Below are 27,629 nucleotides of genomic sequence, written 5' to 3'. Positions count from 1 at the left end.
GAAAACATGAGAAAAAGAGACAACTTGTGCCTTGCAAGTGTGCTTGTTGTGAATGATTCCTCCAATGCGTAAGTGATGGGATCATGTGATTCCGGTGGAGGAAGCGAAAATTGTGTGTTGGATTGATCTTCAGTGCATACAGATGAGTGATGAGGAGCCTTCGGTGTCTCACAAATTTTCTGATTGGAAGTGGAACTATCCTCAGGATAATGAGGGCCTAACATAAAAATCAGCTCAGGCTAAAGTGCCTCAACAACCTATGGGGTTTCCACTTCATTAATAGATAGATCATCGGAGACCATTGGCTTAGACAGATTAACAATGATTGAATCAAAATCGTGATCAAATGAAGAAGTACAGAAATCAAGACAACCATGATCAAAAAATTCAAGATGTTTGTCGGCATCCTCATAATTTGATGAATCATACAGAGGGGTATATGAGAAGAAATAATGTTCACCCTCTGCGTTTCTGCAAAAATAGATGAAACATCAAGTGGATTCTCAATGAAAGATTTTTTTCTCCGCTATAAAATAATGGACTGGCATCAGGTGTGTTCTGCGAATGATGAAGTGGATGCATCCATGGGTGGATTTACACAAGGAAAATCAAAGATAACATAATCACCAACGATGTCAAGAAAAAGTAGAGGAGGCGCAGATAGAAGGAGATTATCCTTCATCGCAGGTTCATGCTCAGATTCCCAGTCATACTCTTCGTGAATGATAGCGTAGGTTGGTTGTGAAACATCAACTTCATCGATGGCTTAATCCTCATTCACAACAGGTGTAGATTTTGGAACAAAAGAACACAAGACAGTACAATCCGAAGGATCAGCAGAGCGCAGAGATGGAGATTGAGATAACAAGTGTGTATGACAACCCATGGGCTTCCTAACGAAATCTGTGTAGAAATTGAAAGTAGTGAGGGTGGGAGGATATGATGGTTGAACAGTTGTGTGTGCATGTTCTCCCACATCACTCTGTGGGGGAGGAGTTTTCTGATGAGGGGAAGGTGGACAGTCAATTGTGACAACAACGATGCCTGCTTGTGATTACATAGCTCCATCATCGAAGTATGTTGAGCGGGGTTTGAACTTTAGCTTCATCTTGGGACAAAGTGATTTGGTAAGGAAAAAGTCAAATCTGTCCATGAGATATTGGAATTTCATTTGACTCTTCGGAGCTTCAAACTAGATTAAATAGAAGTGCTTCCAAAAATCCATAGGTGGTTCATATAGGACCTTCCGTTGTTTAACATTTTCTTATCAATAGTTTCAAGATCAAAATGATGGAAAATAGATTCGATTAGGTCACTGAAGTGCTTAAATGAGTGCACGCAATTGTGAGGTAGGTCGCAGCACCATCGCTCAGGGGATTCGCAAAGTGTGTATGCAATCAGCATGTTGATGTCTACTTCATCAAACTCTCCCGCATCCTACAAGAATGCAAGGAAGTTGTGCAAGTGCTCAAGCCAAGCCACTTCACCTTCACCATCATACGTGATTTCAGAGAAGTGATCAAAAAACTCCTTCGTGATTTCAAAGGAATGTGTATTGGACAGATATCGTGGAGGGTTAACTACAATGATATCTATGATAGATGTGTGAAAATTTAAAATAGGATGTGAGGATTCGGCTTGTCATCTAGCCCTCCTTCTAGCACCAGAAAAGTTGACGGTGCTGGACCCTCCAACATTCACGGGATCTCCACAATACGAAATCCCAATTAGACCTCACACCGTTTGGTGTAGGAGTCCCATCTGGTACAATGGCTTGGTTGCCATTATCTTAAGGATATGTCTTAGCTTTTGCTTGTTAGCACCTAAGAGTGGTTTTCTTTGTCTTCGAACAACGAGGTTCGCGTGCCTAGTGAGTGGTTAGTGTCGCTTGTGTCAAAGTTATTTCACTACAGAGGGAGAGGGTAGAAGTGAGTCTCAGATTGAAAGTGAATAGTCCCAACTTTGCTAGAGACACACAACACAACAGGACATGTGCAACTTCCAGTGGAGTAGTCCACAAGGATGCAATAGTCACAAACACAAAGTTAACAGATAGCACACACAACACTCAGCGGAATAGTCCATACGAGTGCGACGGGCGTTATAACAAGTTTACATGAATGAATTTGTCGAGTGTCTAACGGGATAGCCCACACGGCCGAGACAACGTTAGAAACTAATACAACACATTTCCAACAGCATATGTACTAAAACAACTGAAATAGTTCAACTGTCTTAATACAAGTTAAAGAAACATGCATTACAAGGGTCCAAAGAATAGTCGTACAAATGAATACAACACATGTGTGAAAACATGTTGGCCTGTTAACAGGCTTCTGAATTAAGCAAAAGTTCCAAGACACATCTGTACACCATTACATCACTAACCCCAATAATGGGGATTTGGAGCCACTGCTTGCTCCTCAAAGAAAAGATTACATACTCTCAATGCTATGTGGGAGGAGCCAAGGTGAAAAATCTTTTACATGTACAAATGAGGGGTATATATAGCCAAAGGTGAAACTAACCCTTGTGACTATTCGAATTCCCTTAGGATTGTCTGACTTACATGAATTTTCAACTTTACTTGACTTTTCTTCTGGGTCTCTTGGACTTCCACATTACATTACATTGATTACAAGAGTATGGCCGATAGTAGTGATGTGGCCGAGATGACTCATGACATGACTCGACACGACAGTGCTGGTATGTTCATGCTAATGGTGGTGTCCATGTCAAGTTGCAGTGTTGTGTTGAGGCCTCGAAAATTGCTACAACAACATTAGGGAAAGCCACCTGGTCCTGACCTTAAAGCAGTTCCTTTTCCGTTTGGAATAGTGGATCTGACTGGTTTAACTAGGTCTAGTTACTTTCTCTGAACCGCTATTAGCTTTAAATATGTCTTCAGTTGCTAATAGCTAGGGCCATCATATCAATTCTTCGAGTTGATCATGCAAGAATAATGATCCTTAAGTTGTTTTTGTGGAAAACCAATCTAAAGTTTTGCCTCAAAAGAGGACTTCTATAAATGTAGAAAATCTAAATGAAAATTAATTCTAAAATGTAAGATCTATGATAACACATGCAAGACTAAGTCTACAATGTAATTAATCTAACCTATCTCGATTGAAGGAAAGGGTAACCTTTCTCTCAATCAAGATCCAACTTAACTTAATGGGAAAAGAAGCTTTAAAGAATTATAATTAAGATGGAGGAATTAGATCGATGAGATAACTCAAAATATCTGATTCCTCATTAGCATAAATATTAACGATTGAACACTTAGTAAATAGTTACATAAGTGTGTATTGAAAATATATCCAATTCCTTATTTATCATATGCATAAGAACTACAAAGATTCATGATAAATTACTCAAGTAGTTCAAATAAGACATCATGTATGCAAGAAAACAATTATTATCATAAATCCAAAGATAGCTTGCCGATCTAAGATTATAACTATCTATTCCTATGCAAATTTCAGCTCTCATATTATATCTAAAATTAAGCATGTAGAATAGTGTGAGCAGACTTTTAAATGAATTAACACTCAAGATTAAACAATTGTGCATGAATCTAATTATTAACTCATACATTCAAAATATAAATTAAAAGGCCAAACTAAGAATTTATTTCAATTAAATCTTGTAAACAATAGTGTTAAACATCATTAATTGAAATGATCCTTTAGTAATAAATGAAATCAAATTACATATTCTCACAGAACGACTGTAGTGCACAATCCTTTGGAATCTGTAATCAATCTCTATTTGTAGAAAATGTCTCCTCCTTTCAGCAATAGTGCATGATAAACAAGAGCTTCTCCACCAATAGATATAATTCACAGTTACAATATTACAAGCTTCTCTCCCTTGATTCGGGACCTATAATTCTATTAAAAATACTAAGAGGTACAATAGTGCAAGCCTCCAAGGCTTTCTCTTTCGAATTCTGGGTCCTTAGTATAATGCCAACAACTTGTTTTAATAGCCACTATAGAAAAAATATTCTTTTTCTTGCAGCGTTAAGGGAGTTGAACAATTCCTTTTAATCACATATCTGAAAAACAAAATTTTCATCATAATCTCTTGATCTTGTTGTTTTGTCAAATCGGCCTTATTGCTTGATCAGATTCTCTGGGTGTTTATCGGTTTATCTAAACTAAATTTCCACTTATCAGCATAGTTGTCCTCCTCTGTCATGAATCTGAACACAGAAAATAGGAATTGATAAGCTAAAAATAAATGAGACTGATAAGCAAGTTTCATTTGAAACAAATGACATTTGCAAAAAATCAGGCTTAAAACTTGGAGCATAAAAATTGCAATCGTAAACACCGGGGAAGAGAAACATGAGCAAGCCTTTAATTTTATTTGAAATATTGTAATTGTGGTAGAGCAAATGGAAGACGGATATGGTGGAGTTATATCACAATCGACTATCGAAGCGGAGACAAAGAAATGGGCATGAAGTAGAAAGCGGCATACGGCCTGTGGGTATTTAATTAAACCACAATCGCAACAATATATAGAAGCATAATAATCGCAATCATAAATCCTGAGTGGTTACGTGATGATGAGGTGGTGCAGGAAATCACAATCGCAAATCGCAATTTTCTATGTAATGCTATGAAATGGGGCTTTTGATTTTTTGCGATTGCGATATGTGGGGTGATGTGGGGTATGATGTCAGGGATGACGTGGCAGAGGTGGCTCTTATCACAAATCACAAATCTCTTTTAACAAAGGGTTATGGTATGGCAGATGTTATGAAACTTGTGATGCGATGGATGCAAGATGGATTATGTAATGGAGTTAATAATCCCATCAGGTCTGGGTTACTTGCAATTAGTACGAGGCAGGAGGCATGACCCTTGGCACTTGTGATTATGTGGAGGTGGGGAATTTATGGACTGGAATGTATAATCCCGTTGGGTCTGGCTTATATCGCATATTGAAAATCAAAATGGGTGAAGGGTTTACTATAAGTCGTTTCCCTTTAAAACTTCCGATTGCAGGATCCCAGGGTGACATCATGGTGACGTCAATATGACATGGCGGATGACGTGGAATGGTGATGTGGCAGATGACGTGGATCTGACATGGCAATGATGTGGCAGCTGACATGGAGGATGATGTGGATCTGGCGTCACTGCTGATGTCATATCACAATTAGCATTGGGATGAGGCATGACTTTTTAGAAACTTTGTGATTGCAATATAGGACCCAGGCGTGATTTTAATATAAATCGCAGTTAATAATCTCGTCGAGTCCGGGCCTTATCACATATCGCAATTGGCATAAGGCAATGGTTCTTGCGATTGTGCGGACGCAGGACTTTAACGAAGTGAAGTGGATAATCCCCGCGAGTCCAAACTTAATCGCATATCGCATCGCATATCGCAATCGGTGGTGGGGTATGGACTTAAGCTCTTTTAGAACCTACAATAGTCACAGACACGGGGTTTTATGAATTGTAATGGATTTTCTCTTCAGGTTCGGGTTTTATCACATATCACAATCTGTGGTTTAGAGGGTTTAGCCTTTTGGAGTTTGCAATATCCTGCAGATGCGGGGATTTTATGGATGGAGTTAAATCTGTGATCAGGTTCGGGCCTAATCACATTTTGCAAATCGGAGTTAGCGGGGGAAGTCTTATAGAACTTTGCAATTTACGTTGTGATATAGTAACGTGACCTTGTGGGTCCTAGTAGCCTTGGATTTATTTGTTTTGCACATAATTCCTTTATTAAAAATATTTAGGACTACGACCCATTTCCTTTTTATTTCTACGCTTTGACCTTAAACTTTAACTTCTAATTGCGGAGATTGGGTTTTGGCTTCAGGGATGATTCGCTTTCTTGGTTTTTTACGATTTTGGTCTAAAAAGGGGGTGATTCTTGGTATATAAGGGGCTATAACACAAAACAAAGATATATATATATATATATATATATATATATATATATATATATATGTTTAATTTATTAAGGGTCCCCATTTAAATAAAACAAATTTCATAAGAAATTTATAAAATAGAAAAATAGGGGATTGTTGAATAGCACAACATGTTGATGAGTGATCAGTGTGCTCTTGGTGTATCATAGCTTCACCTCCACATGGAAAGGTGTGCAAAGTCTTCGATGGTTTTGGTGTTCGCTTGATAGTTCATGCATGCACATGTGTCTCCTTCACTTGCTTCTATGCACGCTTCATGTTTTTGTCCGTTTGCGAACAAGTCTCCTAGCATGTGCTCCTTATTCAACCCATTTGTTGTTGTGCAATGTCTCATCCATGTACCTGTATCTGCAATCACCCATGACGAGATGACATCAAATCCAGAAATCTCCTAGTCTACCATGATGCATCATCCTTCATTTTCGGGCACAAGTGACCGGGAGAGAGGACAAGGCTCTAAAACTGTGCAGAGCATATTTTAGGTTGGGATACAGGCTTCAGGCACTGTCAAGGAAAATTGCACAGAGGTCACTGGGAGGCTGATATGGGCAGTCCAAATTAGCAGTGACTATCTGCGGGATCCAGCTCGAATGAAGGGAAAATCTGTGCAAATTTTTCAGGGAGTCAGTGCAAGGAGAAGGGAGGACACTAGCAGTGAAAACTGCGAATATTTCCTGGGAGGTTGGTAGCGGGTTGTGGGAGCTTGTTGGCCAAAACTGTGCAGAGCTGGGAGGTTGGCCTGCAGAACATCCCTGCATAGTTTTTGGGTTGAGCGAAATGTTGGGCAGCTGGGAGACAACCCATGAAAACTATGCAGTTTTTGGGAGGAGCAGCAGGCCGGCTGACAAGGTGACTGGCTAACAGAACTGTACAAATTTTGAGGACAGTCCAATGATAGGCAGCGAGTTCCTGTCCTTCATGTTTGCACAATTTCTTTAGTCAGCAGAAGCAGGCATGCTTAGCAGCTTCTATGCAATGTTTTGGAGGAGTGAGGCCCGGGGTCACTGCCCGGTCAAACTCTCTGGTTGACCAGCTGGAGGCTTGATGGTTTTGCTTGCGGGCATCACAGATTGAGATGACTTGCTAAGCAACTTTTGCAATGTTTTAAGTGACAGACAGTTGGGTTGATTCCAGGATTGTGCAGTGTAGACTGCCTGGGAGACAGCCTCAAGCTCTATGCAATTCAGGGTAGCAGTACATAATCACTAAGGGCTAAGACTGCATAGTGCAGCTCGGCGGAGCTTCAGTTGTTGGGGTGTGGTCCAGTCAACAAAATGACTAACTATGTGAGCGAGTGAACTATTGCATAAATGACTTTGTAGACACACACTCGACACGACTCAACAATAAGACACCTCGAACCAACAAGACAACATGCTCAGTGTGACTGATTGTGGGATTGTCAAATGGTGAAAGCAACAAGTGTGACACTTCAGATAGACATTCGGATGATCGCGACGACTCTTGCATGATAATACTGACAACATTGTGTGTGAGTGTGCTAGAAGTTTACATAGCGAACACAACTCAAACACAACCTTCAACATCACCAGAATGAGGTCACAAGCATGACATATAAATCAATATGTCAAAGATGATAGTTTGTCAAACAAGTGAAAAGGAAGTAAGACATGTGAAGAAACACATAAAAAAAATATCGTGTTTGCGCACATGGATGTTACTGAGGATAGGATGATATGAAAATGACAAGAGTCCTTCAAACTCAACTAGGAGATGTACTTCGAAAGGTGTTCTTTACTTACCATACTTACCCTCAAGATGATCATGCATCTGATGAAGTTTCCATGCAGTCTTGATATTTTCCATTACTGGTTTTTTGGTCCTTCTCCTCGACTTCTTGGGAGTGATCTCAGCATGTCACCTTTTCTTGTAGTCACTGAGAGGTAGATCTGCGCAATTTCAACGGACAGTGACTGTTGCCAGAATGAGGCCCTGGGAGGCCTATATGTGCAGTTTCTAGATGCAAGACAGACAAGGAATATTGAAAAACACTACACATTTTTGAGGCACAGGACATTGCTGAGTGATGGGGGTCTTGGGAGGACACCTCTGGGCAATTTCGAAGTGAAGTGCAGCTAGATTTCTCTACGCATTTTTGGAGAGCAGTACTAGCTAGGGTTCCTGAGGGTTGTAGGGTTTTAGTAGGTAAGGGAGGTTGGGGTCTCTGCGAACTGCGAGGTTTCAGTAGACAAGGGAGGAAGCTTGTTGGTTGCAGAAGTAAAGCACACAGTTATAGGAAGCTGGATGAGGCTAGGTTGCTTGTGAAAATGGCTAAGTGTGAGACCAGTGAAACATATGTAAACATTGATAGTACTTGACTGTGATCGCACACAAACACTTAGCGACACAATGTGGACCATCCAGAATGCGTAAGACATACTTTACTTGATGCAACAACCTTCGTGAAAAGAGTGCGTGAAGTGAGTGTGAAACATGTCTATGTGATGACAATCACTCATGCACACATGCTTCCTTTGAAGCAAAATAACATTCCTTTTGCATGAAAACAACAACCCCTATGCCCTATTTGGTCAATTTAGTGTCCTAAATTTCTCTACATAAATTATCAATCCGGGTATCGTAAACTGATGAAGTGTAGTGCACTATATGTGCTAGATGACCCTTCTTACCTCACTATTTTTTAGTTTTATGTTGTTTTGGGGGTTTGATCCTTTAATTCCTAATGTTCTGCAATGTGCTTAACAAAATTTTAAATCTACTGCTGCTAAGAATATAAACAAATGAAATGAGAGCTAAAAGTGCTTTAAGCCAGATTTGGAAGTAAAGTTTTAACCAAGAAAATGAAAATAGAGTTTCTCTTCCTGCTCTTATTATTGTTCCAAATCATGAGCTAAAAGGACTTAAAAGTGAAATTGCAACTATCTATTACGAAAAAAGAACTGAAATGAAATATTGAAAGTGAGATTACAACTACTTACTAGTCTATGGTAGAATCAAAACTTAATGGAAAAAACACTGAAAATGAAATTGCAGCAAAGCTAAATGAAATGCTAAGACTGAAAATGAACTTGCAACTAATCTACTATGGAAACTAAATGAAATTCTTTGTCACTCTACTACACAATTTTGGGAAAACAACCTCCTTGTGATAACATTTTGAGGAACTCCATACTTCATTGTTCTAAGAAAAACTAAATAAAAAAGTGCAGAAAAAAGAACTCATTACATAAATGAAATATCCAACCACTTGGTTTAAGATGAACCATCAACCAGAAGGGTCTTTTAGAAATATTCACTTACAATATGAGTCACTAAACTAGTAATGAAATGACAAGACAGAAATGGCACTGATCAGTTTTAACTAAGAACTTAAAGACTAATGAACAACAAATGCAATAATCACTATACACTACTGAACTCAACATCAAACTACTGATGAAGAAATGAAAAGAAATTAAACCAAAAGACTATTCTGTACCGAAATAAAATTGCTCTGTGTTAGTAAGAAGATGACAAAAGCTGCATTATGAACAAAGTTAGAAAATGGTTATAAACATCATGGAAAAACACAGTGAATTTACAGTTTAACTATGAAAGACAAAACAAAAATGAAATGTAACCTTAGTCAACGCAGGGGCCCTCTGCAACTGCTGAGGTTAAATGAACTTAATCAACACTCCATCAGACACTTTCAGGTATCCATGAAATACACAATCTTCATATTAAAAACAGAGAATGAGTTCTCAAAATTACAAAGTGATAATCTAAACTTAACACATTAGCAAAATCGAACTAGTTCTGTGTTCTTCACACAAGTATTTATAGAGAAATTATACAATTGTTTTAAGGAGAAAAATAAGCTACAACAAAACACATAGGCAGACAAGTTCAGGGAATCCTTTTCCTTAGTTGTTGGAGACATAAATCTAAGGTAATGACTGTTGGATTCAATTTGCACAAGTGGCTGATGAAGTCCGTCACCTCAGGAAACTACTTCATACCCCATCATTGAGAAACGTGTACAAAAACAGAGTCATGTTTGCCTTAGGTTTCTATGTTTGACTTCCCTTTAACCGAAGTCTTCCTTGTCGAATTGGGCCAGGTGAATAGGACACGATCCATGCCCTGATGTTTTCCAAGCTTCCCATGTAGTCATTTTCCCTTCTTGACACCTGGAACCTACAAAAGCATGGAGGTAGCTGCGGAACAGCCGATTAGCTGCAGAATGTAGCTGCGTTCCGTAGCTAAAGGACAAAACTTATTCAAACAACAAACATAAAAGTATAACATGTAAATCATTAAAATGTTCTCCTTGAGGCAATGTATAATGGTAATTGATGATAAGGATGCATCTTTCATGGAAAAGAAAAGAAGAATGCATGAGAAAAGTTGCTAAGGAAAGGACAGTTTTGGAACTCAACATACCCCCACTACTAGACTGTTGCATGTCCCCATGCAATCAAAATTGTGAACTTCCTCCTTCTACTGCATTTGTTCTAATACTTCAGCCAAAACATCCAACTTCCTCTTCTTGCCTTTCTTTGCACCAACTGCCATCCTTGGCTTCCTCATGAGAAATATGTACTTGAGATTAATAAGTGCCATGTTTAGCTTCTTATTCTTCCTTTTTAGTTTTCCGTTCTTCTTGTGCCATAAACCCAAATGAAGCATAGTGTTATCATGGATAATCTTATCCAACTTGTTATGTTATTTTAAAGCTTCATTTTCTCTTTGGATGTGCCTATTTAGAACTTCTAGCTCATAGATCTCCTATTTAAGGGAGCTAGTTAAAGTTTCTTGTGAGGTGGTAGGCTGCTCTAGATTAGCTGAAGTCCCTAGGTCTACTGATGTACTCTTTTTCTCCAATGAATCTATGTAGTCATAAATTTGTTGTTGGACTGGATCAATACCAGGGGAGGCTCTTCTTGGGCTGCTGTCAAAGTTTTGTGGAGGAGAGTTCTGTGGGCTTTGCTCATATGGAATATTGTCAGGGAACTGAGTTGGAGTCTCTCCCTCTAAATCTATAAGCTGAGTCTCTTTTGATTTTATTTTCTTAACTTTTCCCCTGAGTCTATAAATCCTCCTCAAACTTTGGGAGCCTATGATTTCTTCCTCTATAACTTGTTTCCTCTTTCCCTTCTCCTTATCTCTCTTGAGCTGATCCCTGATTTGGATTAGTCTCTCAGAAAGAAGATGTTCATCCTCCTTAGGTGATGAAAGTTTAGGGATATCCTTGTGGATTTCTTCAATTTTTTCTTTAATTTTTCTCCTCTGCTTAGTCTGTTTTCTGATCTCTGTTAATTTCTCAAAGATTGGCTCTTCTTCATCATTTTTTTGTGCTGAAATTTTAGGGGTGTTTTGAATGGTGAGGCTGGTCTTCCTTCTCCTACTTCTTTTTACAGGACTTCCCTCAGGCAATTCTGGAGCATCTTGGAAGAAGTTTCTTACCAAAAAGTCCTCCCATGTGTCCCCTACACTTCTCAAATGAAATTCAACAAAAATATTTACTAGTCCATGGTGATATAGAGTAGTTTCTATTGACTCAACTTTCTTTTGAACATTAGTTTCCATTCTTCTCAAACTATTCAACAGGAAAAATGGTAGATTGAGGGTTCCATCTTCTAGGAAATTCATTAACAGTTGTATGTGATATACATACATAGAACCAAACCTCCCTTCGCATGTAATAAACTTTTGCAAAATTAACAACATGCTACTCCATTTGTTTTTAAGTGCAGAGATTGGAATCCCTTTTCTAAAAACTGAAGTGTCCATACCTGGATTTTTGAGAATGACCTTCCAAGATTCGTCATGAAACTCTTTGTTCTTAAGCCACCTTTCTCCTAGCCTTGGGAGTTCTGTTGCTTCAGCAATAAAAGACTCGGTAATTGAAAATTTGATGTCACCTATTTCCATGTCCATTCCATCAAATGATTTGGCAAAAGATTTGGTGATTTCTTTATGGTAACTGTTGAATTTTTCAATGAAACTCAACCAACCAGCCTTCTGTAACATTCCTTTCAGCTGAGGATAACCCTCCATGTACTTCACCCCTATGGGTTCAGTTCTAACAATGAGTCCCATCACCTTTGTTCTTGGCTACTCTTCAAAATTCCCTTCACTGTCTGAGAAATGAGTGACTGCATAAAGAGGACCGTGTATACGAAAATGGAGCAATTGGGTGGATAGAAATAGAATGATTATGGATATGGAAACGGACAACGTATATGGAAGCAGGATGACTGTGAATAAAATGACTGTATACACAGAATATATGGAAACAGAGTAGCTATAAACGTAAACTGTGTGAAAAACAGAGTGACTGTTATACACAAAGAATATGAAAACAGAGTGACTATATGCACAAAGAGGCTGCGGAAGTATGAGAGAAAAACTCAGTGTAATAAATGAACAATCAAGGTTTTGAAGAGTCGTATATGGATAGGTCATGTCATTAATCTAACCGTTAACAGATGTGGTTGTAGAAGTCTGGTTAAGTACGAGTCATGGAGTTAAAAATGGAGATTAGTTAAGAAGGCATCATTGGAACGTTAGGCATTGAAGATGGAGTAATCGTGGCAGTCAAATCACATAATGATTAATCAAGGAGACATATGATCATACAAGTTATACAAACTTATGTTTTTGTATTGCCTTTTGAAATAAGTTTTTGTTTTTACCTTTGGAACCTTACCTTCTGCTTGCTAATGTCTTGATGTTTGCTTCCACAGGTGCTTTAGGTGTGATTGCTCTTCAAAGTTGTTTTCTCTTCAATTACCTGCATATAAGATTTTATTATGAACTGACCTCTTTGTGCTTAGACTGATAATCAAACTGTTGTTGCAGAATCAAATTAGCTGCAGAACAGGATCAACTACAAAATGGAGTCAGCTACACAATGTGGAAATAGCTGCAGAATGTAAAACAGAGAGTAAAATATGATTTATGAATGAATGAAATGGAAATGGTTGTGTGAGTGAAAATATGACAAGATGATAAATGAAAATGGTGATGAAAGAAATGCTAGAAAAGGAAAAATTTATTGGTGAAATATTGCAGTGGAGTGAAGTGAATTTGTAAAAGTAAAACAAAGTGAAATGAGATGAAACAATGAATTTTTGCAGAATGCAGAGTGAGTCACCTTCTTTCTTCTTCTTTTTTTCTAGAAAAGGAAATGGAAAATATAGGGTGTCAGAAGCTTCTGATTTTCACCCTGTATTTTCTGTATAAGCATGCCAATCAGTGATTGGTTTTCAACCTTATACAATTTATTATTTTATTTTATTTTTTATTTCTTTTAATTTTTTTAAATAGGAAAAACAAAGACTAAGTTGGTTGAGAAGAAGGATTCTTATTCACCAACTTCATTTTAGAATTGTTCTGAAAGATCTTGATGAACTCCTCCTTTGAGATTGGTTTTTGATAAATTTCAATATATGACCATTCACAAGGAGAGGAGTTTGACTTTCATCTATTGTTCCAATTCTTACTGCTCCATTACTAAAAAAAAATTCAATCTCATATGGCCCAAGCCAATGAGTTTGAAACTTCCCTTGAAAATATTTAAACTTTGAATCAAATAACAGTGCCCAATCTCCCTCTTGAAATTTCTTGTCCTTGATGTACTTGTCATGCCATTTAGCCCTCTGATTCTGGATTGGACTAGTTCTTTGAACAACCTCTTGTTTGATTTCATCAAGTTCATTCAAATGCTCCAGTCTATGTTTTTGAGCTTCTGATAAATCCATCCCCAACTGGACTGCCATCTTGAAAGTTTTGACTTGGAACTCTATAGGGAACATGATTTGCTTCCCATAAACAAGTTCATAGGGTGTATGTCTAGTTGTGTTCCTCCTATGTAGTTCTATAGGCCCATAAGGCTTCAGGAAGCCTTTCTGCCCAATCTCTTCGATGTAGATGCACAGTCTTGGTGAGGATTCCTTCAATCACTTTATTTGTAGACTCCACTTTACCATTTGCTTGTGGATGATAAGGAGTAGATTTCCTATGCTTGATTTTGTTTTCCTCCATAAGCTTCTCCATCATGTTGGATGTGAATTGAGATCCCTGATCTGTCACAATTTCTCTTGGAACACCAAAGCAAGTAAAAATATCCTTGAAAATAAAACTAACTACAGATTTTTCGTTAGCAAAAAGTAATGCTTTGGCTTCTACCCATTTGGTGACATAATCAGTTCATACCAATATATACTTTTTCCGCTTAGATGGAGGATTAATTTGTCCAATAAAGTCTAAAGCCCATTTTTCAAAGGGTTCGATAAGTACCTGAGTTTGTAATGGCATTTCATTTGAGGGAGCAAGGTTTCCCTACCCTTTGGCAGCTGTCGCACCTTCTGACATATTCTTTAGCATCTTTGAAGATGGATGGCCAATAATATCCTAAAGAAAGGATTTTATAGGTTGTCCTATTGTCAGCAAAGTGTCCACCACACGGCTCATCATGACATGCTTTGAGAATATCAGGCATCTCATCTTCCCTGACACACCTTCTGATCATAATATCTGGCCCTCTTTTATACAATTCATTAGTGATCCATGAATATCTTGCACTTTCTTGAATAATCTTTCTTTTTTCTCTAGGAAACAAATGTGAAGGTAAATTCCCTGTAACCAAGTAATTAGCAACATATGCAAACCAAGGAGTCTGAGTAGTTACTGCAAATAGATATTCATCAGGAAACTTATCTTCAACCAGAGAGTCCTCTTTGATATTCTGAATCCTGGACAAGAAATCAGCAACTATTTTTTGTTTTCCAGGTCTATCTAGCACAATAATGTTGAATTCTTGCAAAAGTAAAAGCCATCTTGTAACTCTTCCATTAGTAATAGGTTTATTCATCAAATATCTAATTGCAGAGTGATTTGTATGAACGAAGGTTTCATAGCCTGTTATATAGTGTCTGAACTTGTTAATTGCATGAACAACAACTAAGAATTCTTTTCCAGTTACAGTATAATTCAACTCAGTGGGAGTCAAATTTTTACTTGTATAGTAAATGGCATAAGGAATCAAATATTTTTGTCCCAATACAACTCCCAGAGCTATATCTGAAGCATATATAGAAATATGGAAAGGAACTTTCCAATTTGGTCCTCTTAAGATAGGTGCTTCAGATATTTTTGCTTTCAAGGTTTCAAATGCTAGTTGGCAATCAAGATTCCACTTAAATTCACAATATTTTGTAAGCAATTTGAAGAGTGGAGGTGCTATTTTAGTGAAGTTTTCTATAAATTTTCTATAATATCCTGTAAATCCTAGAAAACTTCTAACATCCTTTTAACAATTTGGAATTGACAACTTAGAGATAACTTCAACTTTAGACTTGTCAACTTTAATCCCTTCTTTCGAAATGTGATTTCCTAAAACTATACCTTCCGTAAACATCATAAAGAATTTTTCATGGCTTAGTGAAAGGTTTGTTTCTTTACATCTTTTAAGGACTTTTTCCAAATTCTCCAAAGCTTCTTCAAATGTGTTACCATAGACTGTAAAATCATCCATATATACCTCTACACAATCATGTATTAGATCAGAAAAAAAATCATAGTACTGCTCTTTGGAATGTTGCAGGTGCATTACATAACCCAAAAGGAAGCACTCGGTAAGCAAAAGTTCCCCATGGACAAGTAAATGTGGTTTTATCCTGATCCTCGGGTGCTACCTGAATTTGATTATAACCACTAAAACCATCCAAGAATGAGAAATTCTTTTTACCTACTAATGTATCTAACACTTGATCTATAAAGGGAAAAGGAAAGTGATCTTTCAAGGTTGCTTTATTCAATTCTCGGTAGTCAATGCACACCCTCCATTTACCATTCTTTTTAGGCACAATTACCAAAGGAGAAACTCATTAGATATCTGAAATTGGGTAAATGAAGTTTACAATGAGTAATTTTTGGAGCTCTTCTTTCACAATTTCCCTAAGATTTGGATTCATTCTTCTTTGAGGTTGTCTGATTGGTCCACTGTTTTCCTCAATATAGATATGATGGATACAAGTCTTAGGATCAATGCCTTTCATGTCGGTATACTCCCATGCAAATGCAATAGAATGTTTTTGTAATATTTTGGTTAGCTCTTCTTATTGTAGTTTCTCCAAGTTTTTGTTTATGTTCAATGTCCTACCTAGAAAAATTTCAATTGTAGAGCTATCAAACTCTTCCATAGAATAAAGAGACATCTACCTGGATGACAAGTATTCAATATTAGATATTTCTTGAAATTGTGCATGTTCATATTCTGAAGATGTTTCAAAATTTTCCAATGTGCTCAAAATTTGACTATCTTCACTAATTTCTGATATATTAAAGAAAGGCTGAATATCATCTTCATCATTGATCCATTCCTTGTCATCTATTTTTGTTATTGCTTTTGCTGGAGGATACAAAGTAAATTTCTTTGTTGAATTACCATCAGAAATATACATGTCACCAAATATACAACTAATAAAAGCATCAACTATGGCCAGCCAAGGTCTTCCTAATATGAGTAGATGTCCTCCTAGATTATTCTTGGGAGTTAAAATCATGAAATCAACAAGATAGTCCCAAGAATCTAAGGAGACTGAAATATCTTCTAGCACACCATCCCGCTTGATTACTGATCTATATGCAAGTTGCAGTAAGGTAGGGGTGTAAAGAAGGTTAGGAAGTTTAAGTTGCTCCATAGTTTGCTACTCATAATGTTTATTGTCGCCCCTAAGTCAATCAATGTATTTGGAATTTCAATCCCATTTATATGTGTCTTGACAATTGGACTTCCTGGATCCACTTATTTTTGCATGGAAATCTTTCCCATCATGATGTCTATTATCTTTCCTACCAGGTGAATTCTTTTTGTTTCTCTCGGTTTTCTTCTTGGTCTTTTGATGCTCAACTCCTTTATTGTCTTGGCTAGAATAGGAATTTCTCTAATGGCTTGTAGCAAAGGAATTTTGATATAAACATTCTTCAATTAATCTAAAAGATCATAATTGGGCAACAAGATCTGTTTTTCTACCCCTCTATCAATTTGTAATCTCTCAGGAAAAGGAGGTGTAGAAGTAGATGCTGATTGCTCAATTATAGGAGTTGTGTTTATTGATTCTTTTTGTTTTTCTTTTTCAATGTTTTGGTTTTGGAAGGATGTTCCCTCAAAAATGTTATTTACTTTCAGAGAATCCTCCTCAGAAGTGTCTTGTTCTTGAATAACTATAGAAGGTTTTTCCTTTTCTAATATCCTACCAGATCTAAGTTGAGCATCATTAAGATCTAGAGGAGTAATCATGTAAGTTGGAAATTGTTATCCTTCTACCATGTAAGCATTCTGAGGGTTTTTATTATTGGTGTTTGGTAATGGTTGGGCAAGTAGCTAATTTTAATTTTGTTGAAATGGAAGTAAGAATTGAGGATTTTGACCTTGTTGTGGAGGTTGTTGTGGAAATGGCAATGAAAGTTGAGGGTTTTGATTTGGAATTTGTGGCTGCTGATTTTGTGGGGGAGGATAATTCTGATAATATGGAGGATATTGGTAATATTGGGCAAATCTACCATAAGGATTTTGTACCCCTTGTGCCCATAGTTGAGATCGATACTGAGATTGAGGTTGAGGCCAAGGTTGCTGCCAAGAATTCCAGTTTGGTGGGGGTTGAAGATACATTGGATTGTTGAATCCTTCATTTTGTGGCCCCTGCCAAGGTCTTCTTGCAACAAAACAAAGAGATTCTACAATATTTGGGACTGTTTCCTCTTGAAAGACGACCTTAAGACCTGGGATTGAAGGACAATCCTTGGGCTGATGACTTTCTGAACAAATCATACAAGTTTCTACATTTTTTCACATCTAAAGGGCATTCCCTTAGAGCATGTTTCTTTCTACATTTTGGACAAAAAATGATTAAAGCATCAGCCTCTGTTTTCTGCTTGTTTTAAATTTTAAGGGTGTCTAGCTGCTCACTAAGGCTCCCTCGAATGTTCGTTTTGAACTCATCAAGCATATTGCCAATTTTTGCCCTACTTACAGATCTTGTTGCAGATTCGTTTGCTTTAACAAGAGAAGGATCTCTCGGCCCTTTCCCAGTTTTAGATTTCCCTCTTGAGAGATGAACACATAGTTCTGCTATGTCACTCAATGGAAGTTGAGAGATATCTCCCTTCCCCATCATGTTAAGGATATCTATCCATTCATCTCTAATGGCCTTTTACAAAAGAGCTTTCAAAGTTTCTTCATCTAAATTTTTCATCTTTGCTCTTTTCAAATTATAGTTGAATCTCTCAAGCAAATCCTCTACGTTTTCATCCTCTTTTTGCATCATTTTGAATACTTCATCTTTATGATTGGTAGGCATACAATAATCCAAGTATCTATCCAAAAATGCCTATTTCATGTCATTCCATGTTCTAATGGATTGAGTGACTAACCCCATGAACCATTTCAAAGCAACCCCTTTTAGTGTTGAGGGGAACAATTTGAGTTTTTTAGAGTCTTCTAGATAGTCATAGGTTCTGCAAAAGACTTCAAACTCAAACAAAAATGTTTCTGGATCCTCACTTCTCATTCCATAAAATTTTGGGAGGACAAATGGTGAGATATTTTTCATTGTTTTATGTGTTTCCTCATCCACTATAGGGAATCCAAATGAGTCATCTACTTCCCTATTTCCTCTACCTCCTCCATTATTACCTCTACCTCCTCCATTGTTTCCTCTACCTCTCCCTCTACCCCCTCCTCCAAACAATGTAAATTTTCCATCTTGTTCTTCTTCTGCCATTATAGTTTCTTTAGAGTCAGTATAGGGCTCAACTTGCAAGGTTATTCCCTCTTCCTGGTTCTTCTATTAATGGACTATGAGAGAGAGTTTCTACTTTTTCTTCCTCACCAGGTATTCCTAATTCTTCAACTGCAATAGGCTCTCCTGTGGAGGTGAAAAAGGTTGCCCCTGCTGTTGGAGTTTCAAAATTTTTCTCTCCTAATACTGTTTTGGTAGATGATGTAGGAGAATCTTCTGATTGAATTTCTGCCCCTTGAATTCCAGGAATCCTATGGCTGGGAGTATGAGTTTGGGATGGAGGTGTGTCTTTTCTAACTCTTGGTAGAGTAGGTGGAGTTGTAGGAATCAAACTTCTACCCCTAGCTATAAATCTACCCCTAGAGTCTATTTTTCTATGCATGTCATTGTTTTGTTTTGTTGTTCTTTTTTTTTTTTCTTTTTTTTTTTTTTTTTTTTTAATGAATGTAAGAGATAAGGCTACCTAGTTACACTTCCCCGACAACGGTGCCAAAATGTTTGGTCAATTTAGTGTCCTAAATTTATCTACATAAATTATCAATCCGGGTAAATTGATGAAGTGTAGTGCACTATATGTGCTAGATGACCCTTCTTACCTCACTATTTTTGAGTTTTATGTTGTTTTGGGGGTTTGATCCTTTAATTCCTAATGTTATGCAATGTGCTTAACAAAATCTTAAATCTACTGCTACTAAGAATCTAAAGAAATGAAATGAGAGCTAAAAGTGCATTAAGCCAGATTTGGAAGTAAAGTTTTAATGAAGAAAATGAAAACAAAGTTTCTCTTCCTGCTCTTATTATTGTTCCAAATCATGAACTAAAAGGACTTAAAAGTGAAATTGTAACTATCTATTATGAAAACATAACTGAAATGAAATACTGAAAGTGAGATTACAACTACTGATTAGTCTATGGCCGAATCAAAACTTAATGGAAAAAAAAAAACACTGAAAATGAAATTGCAGCAAAGCTAAATGAAATTCTAAGACTGAAAATGAATTTGCAACTAATCTACTATGGAAACTAAATGAAATGCTTTGTCACTCTGCTACACAATTTTGGGAGAACAACCTCCTTGTGATAACATTTTGAGGAACTCCATACTTAATTGTTCTAAGAAAAACTAAATACAAAAGTGCAAAAAAAAGAACTCATTACATAAATGAAATATCCAACCACTGGGTTTAAGATGAACCATCAACTAGAAGCGCTTTTTAGAAATATTCACTTATAATATGAGTCACTAAACTAGTAATGAAATGACAAGACAGAAATGGCATTGATCAGTTTTAACTAAGAACTTAAAGACTAATGAACAACAAATGCAATAATTACTCTACACTACTGAACTCAACTTCAAATTACTGATGAAGAACTGAAAAGAAATTAAACCAAAAGACTATTCTATACCGAAATAAAATTGCTTTGCATTAGTAAGAAGATGACAAAAGCTGCATTATGAACAAAGTTAGAAAATGGTTATAAACATCATGGAAAAACACAGTGAATTTACAGTTTAACTATGAAAGACAAAACAAAAATGAAATGTAACCTTAGCCAGCATAGGGGCCCTCTGCAACTGCTGAGGTTAAATGAACTTAATCAACACTCCAACAAATGCTTTCAGGTATCCATGAAATACACAGTCTTCATATTAAAAACAGAGAATGAGTTCTCAAAATTACAAATTGGTAATCTAAACTTAACACATGAGCAAAATCGAACTGGTTCTGCGTTCTTCACACGGGTATTTATAGAGAAATTAGACAACCGTTTTAAGGAGAAAAATAAGCTACAACAAAACACATAGGTAGACAAGTTCACAGAATCCTCTTTCTTAGTTGTTGGAGACATAAATCTAAGGTAATGGTTGTTGGATTCAGTTTGCACAAGTGGTTGATGAAGTCCGTAGCCTCAGGAAACTGCTTTGTACCCAATCACTAAGAAACATGTACAAAAACAGAGTCATGTTTGCCTTAGGTTTCTATGTTTGACTTCCCTTTGACCAGAGTCTTCCTTGTCGAATTGGGCTAGGTGAATAGGACATGATCCATGCCCTGATGTTTTCCAAGCTGCCCATGTAGTCATTTTCTCTTCTTGACACCTGGAACCTGCAAAAGCATGGAGGTAGCTGCGGAACAGCCGATTAGCTGCAGAATGTGGCTGCGTTCCATAGCTAAAAGACAAAAACTTATTCAAGCAGCAAACATAAAAGTATAACATGTAAATCATTAAAATGTTATCCTTGAGGCAATGTATAATGGTCATTGATGATAAGGATGCATCTTTCATGGAAAAGCAAAGAAAAATGGATGAGAAAAGTTGCTAAGGAAAGGGCAGTTTTGGAGCTTAACATGCCCGATGATGACACATGTTGCATAAAGATGAGAACGCGGACAACTCTTAGGATCAAGGAGGGGATCTTGAAAACATCATCTTACCAACAAGTGACCAAGGATGATCGATCACAAGATCCAAGGTAGGTTCTGAAATTTGCATGTGAGCCAAAATTTTGGAGGGTGTTGTATCTGCTACAACAACACTTCTCAAAGCTTCCCCACATGTCAAGGATTGGTGGGAAACCTATTGTGAACAAAGAAATGAGAGTGAACCCTCATTGTTTTCATTCATACCCACTTCGAATTCTTTTTGAGACGCCATCAAGGAACAATAATACCCTGTTAGGAGCTATGAAGACAAATACATAAAGTGGACCATGCTACGGCATGGAAGGGACCAAGATGTGCCAGAGTTCACAAATATTTCCATACCCTTCACACAAAGTTGGGTATCAAGGATATTGAGTGGCATTTGGTGCTCAAGTATCGTGACTCTCTACACAAGTACATTCAAGACGAGATGGAGTTCCTAGACATTTCATCGCTTAGCATGGCGAATCGGTACGTTGTCAAGATTGAGCAGAAGTTTAAACAGAAGAAGCAACACTTTGTATATGTGAATCCAAAGCAAGGAAAAGGCTCCCCCAAAGCACTTAACAAAGGATGAATCCAAAGTAGGGCTACCCAGGATAGCTTGTCGATGCTGCAAGCAAAGAACAACACCATGAAGACGAAGAAGGATACAAGAAAATGGTGTGAGTTCCATAAAAGCTCCACTCACAATACAAGTGAGTGTCAGTCGAAGCAATCACTGGTTGCTGAGCTGAAGGCTTTCGAATCAGACATAGGTTCTGACCTTTGAATCATAACCCGATAAGGGAACTGACAAAGGGAAGCAGATCATTGATGCAGATCCCACTACCACCGTGGCCACCACCAAGATCCAGAAGATTGAGCCTGAAGATCTAGAGGAGTGGGAAAACCTCTTCCACTCACAGATTTTGGTGAAGGGTTCTCCGCTGCAATTCATTGTCGACAACAGAAGCCAAAAGAACCTCATTTCAGTAGAGGTCATGAAGCGGTTGTGCCTAAATAATACATCACATCCATAATCATACACCATCAGGTGGCTTCACCAAGGAGGAGATCTTCGCGTCAGCCAGCAGTGTCACCTTCCCTACAACATCAAGCCCTTCACGAATGAGGTATTGTGTGATGTTTCTCGTCTTGAAGTTTGTGATGTATTGTCAAGACAACCATACTTGTGGAAGCAACATGTTGTATATTAGCCTAGACCTAGCTCTATGATTTTTACTTTGGCTAATAATTTGTACAGGACGTCGGAGGTAGCCACGCTTAACGCCATCTCTCTGATCATTATAAAGAAATGTGGTAAGATCATTTCCCAGACCAGGAAAATTGTTTTCCTTATGATTCACCCCCAGGGAAAGAAGAAGGTTGTGGCCATGAATTCCAGGCAGGGTTCCTCTACACAACATCAACAGATGGACAAGGTCATGGAGGAGTACAGGGATATTTTTTCCTCACCCACAAGGGTGCCTCTGCACTTTCAGGTCAAGCACTCCATCAATCTGACCTTAGGCGCGTCGCTGCCTAATGGACCGATCAATCAATGCTATATTCTGCATAACGATGAGATCAAGAGGTATATTCATGAACTATTGTAGAAAGGGCACATCAGGTCAAGCTCATTACCTTGTGGGGACCCAATTGTATTGGTACAAAAGAAGGATGGGACCTGAAGGCTCTATATTAACTATCGAGTGATAAACAAGACCACTGTCTGGAATAGGTACCCAATCTCGCGGATTGATGACATTCTGGACTAGATCAAGGGGGCCAAATATTTCAGGATGATTGACTTCAAGTCAAGTTATCACTAGGTGCCTATCGAACCCTCCGATGTGTGGAAGTTTGCCTTCAAATCCAGGGAGGGCCTTTTGAATGGTTGGTCATGCCATTCGGATTAACGAATGCCCCTGCAACCTTCATGAGACTAATGGAAGACATCTTGAAACCTTTCAGCAATGCATTCATGGTGATGTATTTAGATGACATCTTGATGTTCAGCCAATGTTGGGAAGAGCACCTCCACCATATTCAACAGGTCCTTCAAACCCTGCAACAACACAAGTTGTGTGCTAACTTGGAGAAATTCACCTTTGGCCTAACCCAGGTTCAATATCTGGGGTACATCATTGATGAATAAGGTGTACATGTGGACCCATCCAAGATACAATTCATTAGGGATTGGCCAGCCCCAACCACTCTAATAGATCTCTTCAGCTTTTGGGTCTTGCCAATTTCTACAATAGGTTCGTGTTGGGGTTCTCTCATATCAGTTGGCCTTTATGTCAAGTCACCAAAGGCGAAGTTAAAGCAAAGTTTTTTTGGTCAAAAACCCAATAACAAGCGTTCTTCGAGTTGAAGAATCTCTTTTGTTCTGCACCTATGCTCACATTACCAGACCTGCAACAACCATTTTAGATTGAGACATATGCCTCCAACTATGTTATTGGTGCAGTTCTTACTCAACATGGGCATCCAGTGGCTTACCACAGTGAGACACTTTCAGACACAGTCCGAAAGTACCCCACCTACGACAAAGAAATGTATTCCATTGTGCAGGCCTGCCGTCAATGGAAGCATTACATTATGGGGAAGGAAACGGTCATCCACACAAACCACTGACCTCTATAGTTCATACAGACACAAGGGAAGTTGCAGAATGATCGCCATAAAAAATGGTCCACCTATCTGCAACAGTTCCATTTGAACATTAATTATAAGAAGGGAAACACCAATAATGTATCTAATTGCCTCAGCCGACCATCGGTCATGGCACTGATCACTGTGATCGACTCCTGTGGGCATGAGACATCGGGGTGGCCCCATCTTTACAAGAGTGATCTAGAATTCGGCAGCATATACCAGACACTCTGGAAGGGAAGTAAGTTCCAGATTTTCACCTTTAGGATGCACTATTATGCCACCTGGGCCACATCCGTGTTCCTTCAAGTGAGTGTGCCAAGATGATTTGGGAGGCATACTACAGTCGTGTTAGGTCCCTATACTACTAGTGTCACCCCTTATTGTTATTAGTACAACCCCCTTATTATATTGTTGTGCCCATGTAGTCCCCATATTGTTATTATTGTGCCCCATAGAAGCCCACTATTGGTATTATTGTGCCCTTACATTATTATTGTTATGTCGGCTCTGATTATATTATGAACCCTTAGACTCCTATATATAGAAAGGAGGTCTTGTCATTTGTATCATCCAAGAATTGTTCATTTGTGTCATGTAAAGGAGGTTGCCCCCTCAAAGAGGCTGAATTATAAGGCGTTGATCTATCTTTTCTATCTTTTTGTGAGTTGGTTTCCAAACATTTGGTATTAGAGCTTTGGATTTTAGGGTTTCGCTTCTCCAAACAGGACATCGTGAAATTCTCACTATAACATTTTTTTTGCGATGTTTCAAAAGTAAAAAAGAAAACCCATTTGAGACGAAATCACGTTGAATCTTGGGTCCGAATTTCAGATGTTGTCTCACTATATTTTCGGAGATATGATTTGAGGAAGTTAGGGTTTTGGCAAGCTCACGAATTTCATCTAAAACAGGTCATCATGGAATTTTCGCTATAACGTTTTCACTACATAGTTTCAGAAGCTAAACCAAAAGCTTATTTGAGAAGCAATCGGTCTGAACCGTGGGTCCGAATTTTAGATCTTGTCTCACTATATTTTCTGAAATATGGTCTGAGGAAGTTAGAGATTGTGTAGACTCCCGAATTACATTCCAAACAGATGACCTAGGGAAAATCGTCATAAATTTTGTTCTGAGCAATAGATTGAAATTTCGTAAGAAGTTTCAGAAAGAGGACTTTCTATAGTTTTATGTATATCAGTTGCAGATACTAAGGTTGAAAAAGTGACACCTGGAACTTCGTACAAGTTCACTCTACTGAACCAGTCTATAATCAGGTCATCGTGGAATACTTGATATAACACTTCCTTGCAGAATCCAATCTTGATAAGACTTGTGGTGTTAGAAAGAGAACGCATAGTGCTAGCGCAGGAAGAAATTTCAAAACTTGGAGATCTGAAATTACAGAGTTACAATCGTTTCAATATCGAGCTCATAAAATCAAGAAAAGGCAATATGAGGAAGTTTGATGGCAAGGATCTGATGAATTGGATACTAACATGGAGCAATATTTTGATCTACATGGCGTACTACTATTACAAAAGGTATGTATTGCATCTACATATTTAGAACCAGATCAATTTTTATGGTATAAAGAACTTTGTTCTCGTAAACAACTTGTTACGTGGTCAATTTTCACGGAGGAAATGATAGCACATTATGAGGATACAAAGAGCAACACCTTCTTTAGAGAAACACCACAACAATTGGAAGAAAAAAAGAGCAAAAGGGCTTTGTTACAAAGTGGAAAGAAAAATTATGGCAACAAGGAAGTCTACCCCTCACAACTATAAAGATGGAAGTGTTGTTTCTCCTAGCCTTCCACAACCTACAAGGGTTACACCACAACAATTGGAAGAAAAAAGAGAAAAAGGGCTTTGTTACAGTTGTGATAACAAATACATTAAAGGTCATAAGTGTGTTGAGAAGAAATTATTTTACATTGATTGTGGAGAGGAGGAAGAAAAGGATCAAGAAACATCAAAAGAAGAGTATATACATCAGAAACCAACTCCAGAGAAAGAAGAAATGAATCTGATCATATCTTGTAAAGCATCGGAAAGAATTACTTCTCCTCAAACTCTTAAGATAGAAGGACATATCAATAAGAAAAAGGTTCAAGAAGTGAAAGACCACATCAAGAAAGAAGAAATGAATCCAACCATATCTGTTAATGCAATGGCCAGAATTACCACTCCTCAAACTATCAAGATAGAAGGACATATCAGGAAGTGAAAGATCACGTAGAGCATCAATAAATGAATCCAACCATATCTTGTAATGCACTGGAAGAAATTACCACTCCTCAAACTCTCAAGGTAGAAGGACATATCAAGAAGAAAAAGATTCAAGCAGTGAAAGATCACATCGAGCATCAACAACAAGTTCTCCAACTTTTAAAAGATAACGCCACTTTGGTGCAAAATTGAATGAAACAACAAGCAAATCAACATCGCAATGAAAGAAGTTTTGATGTAGGCGATTGGGTATTTTTATGGTTACATACACACAAACAAATGTCCCTCAAGAAATCTATTTATGAGAAGGAAAAGTTGGCAATAATACACACACTTAAGAAATGGAGACCTTACCTAATGGGAAGACACTTCAAAGTAAAAACGGATTATGATAGTATTAAATACTTTTTAGAACAAATATTATCCTCTGAAGAGCAGAAAAAATGGGTCACAAAGATGTTGGGTTATGACTTTGAAATCATCTACAAAAAAGGGAAGCAAAATGTTGTGGCAGATGCACTCTCAACAAAGGATGAGGACGTAGAAGCATCGTTTTGTGTTATTTCTATTATCCAACCAGATTGGATAAACGAAGCAAGGTATGAATGGAAGAAGGACGAAGAAGTGTGGCCACTTATTCAAAAGTTTCAGAAGATCCCATTTCAAACAATATTCCTAGAACTTGACGAGGAAGGAAAAATCATATTGGAACCTAGAGCAGTCACAGAAACAAGAACCCAACAACTACGAAATCAATCAATTCTGGAGTATCTCATCAAGTGGAAGAACTTACCCGCTGAAGACTGCACATGGGAGGACAAGAATTTTATACAGAAGCATCAAGAAATACTCAAGTGTTGAGGACAACACTTTTTGAAGGAGAGGAGCATGTTAGGTCCCTATACTACTAGTGTAACCCCTTATTGTTATTAGTACAATCCCCTTATTATATTGTTGTGCCCATGTAGTCCCCATATTGTTATTATTGTGCCCCATAGAAGCTCACTATTGTTATTATTGTGCCCTTACATTATTATTGTTATGTCGGCTCTGATTATATTATGACCCCATAGACTCCTATATATAGAAAGGAGGTCTTGTCATTTGTATCATCCAATAATTGTTCATTTGTGTAATGTAAAGGAGGTTGACCCCTCGAAGAGGCTGAATTATAAGGCGTTGATCTATATTTTCTATCTTGTTGTGAGATGGTTTCCTAACAAGTCGGGTCACTAGACATTTCGAAGTAGAGAAAATAGTCGCGTATTGCAGAAGTATTTTTATTTGCCGAAACTTCATCAAGATGTTGGGAAGTACATTAGATCATGCACCGCCTACGCCATTGCCAAACTTACATCAAGAAGCAAGGCGTGTATACTCCTCTACCTACTCCTATCTGACCTTGGGAATTTGTCTCCATGGATTACTTGTCAAGCCTTCCTTCTACTAAGCATGGCAATGATTGTGTTTTCATGGTCGTTGATAAGTTCTCTAAGATGGCCATCGCAGCGACCTGCAAGAAGAATATCATAGCAGAGGCCACTGCTAAGCTCTTCTTTGAGCGAGTGTGGGTACACTTTGGGATTCCACA

This window comes from Pinus tabuliformis, chromosome 8 (genome assembly GCF_031772625.1).
Source record: "Pinus tabuliformis cultivar Carrire ecotype Pingquan chromosome 8, CPIR1, whole genome shotgun sequence".
Classification (NCBI taxonomy): domain Eukaryota; kingdom Viridiplantae; phylum Streptophyta; class Pinopsida; order Pinales; family Pinaceae; genus Pinus; species Pinus tabuliformis.
Note: the sequence above shows the minus strand (reverse complement) of the source record.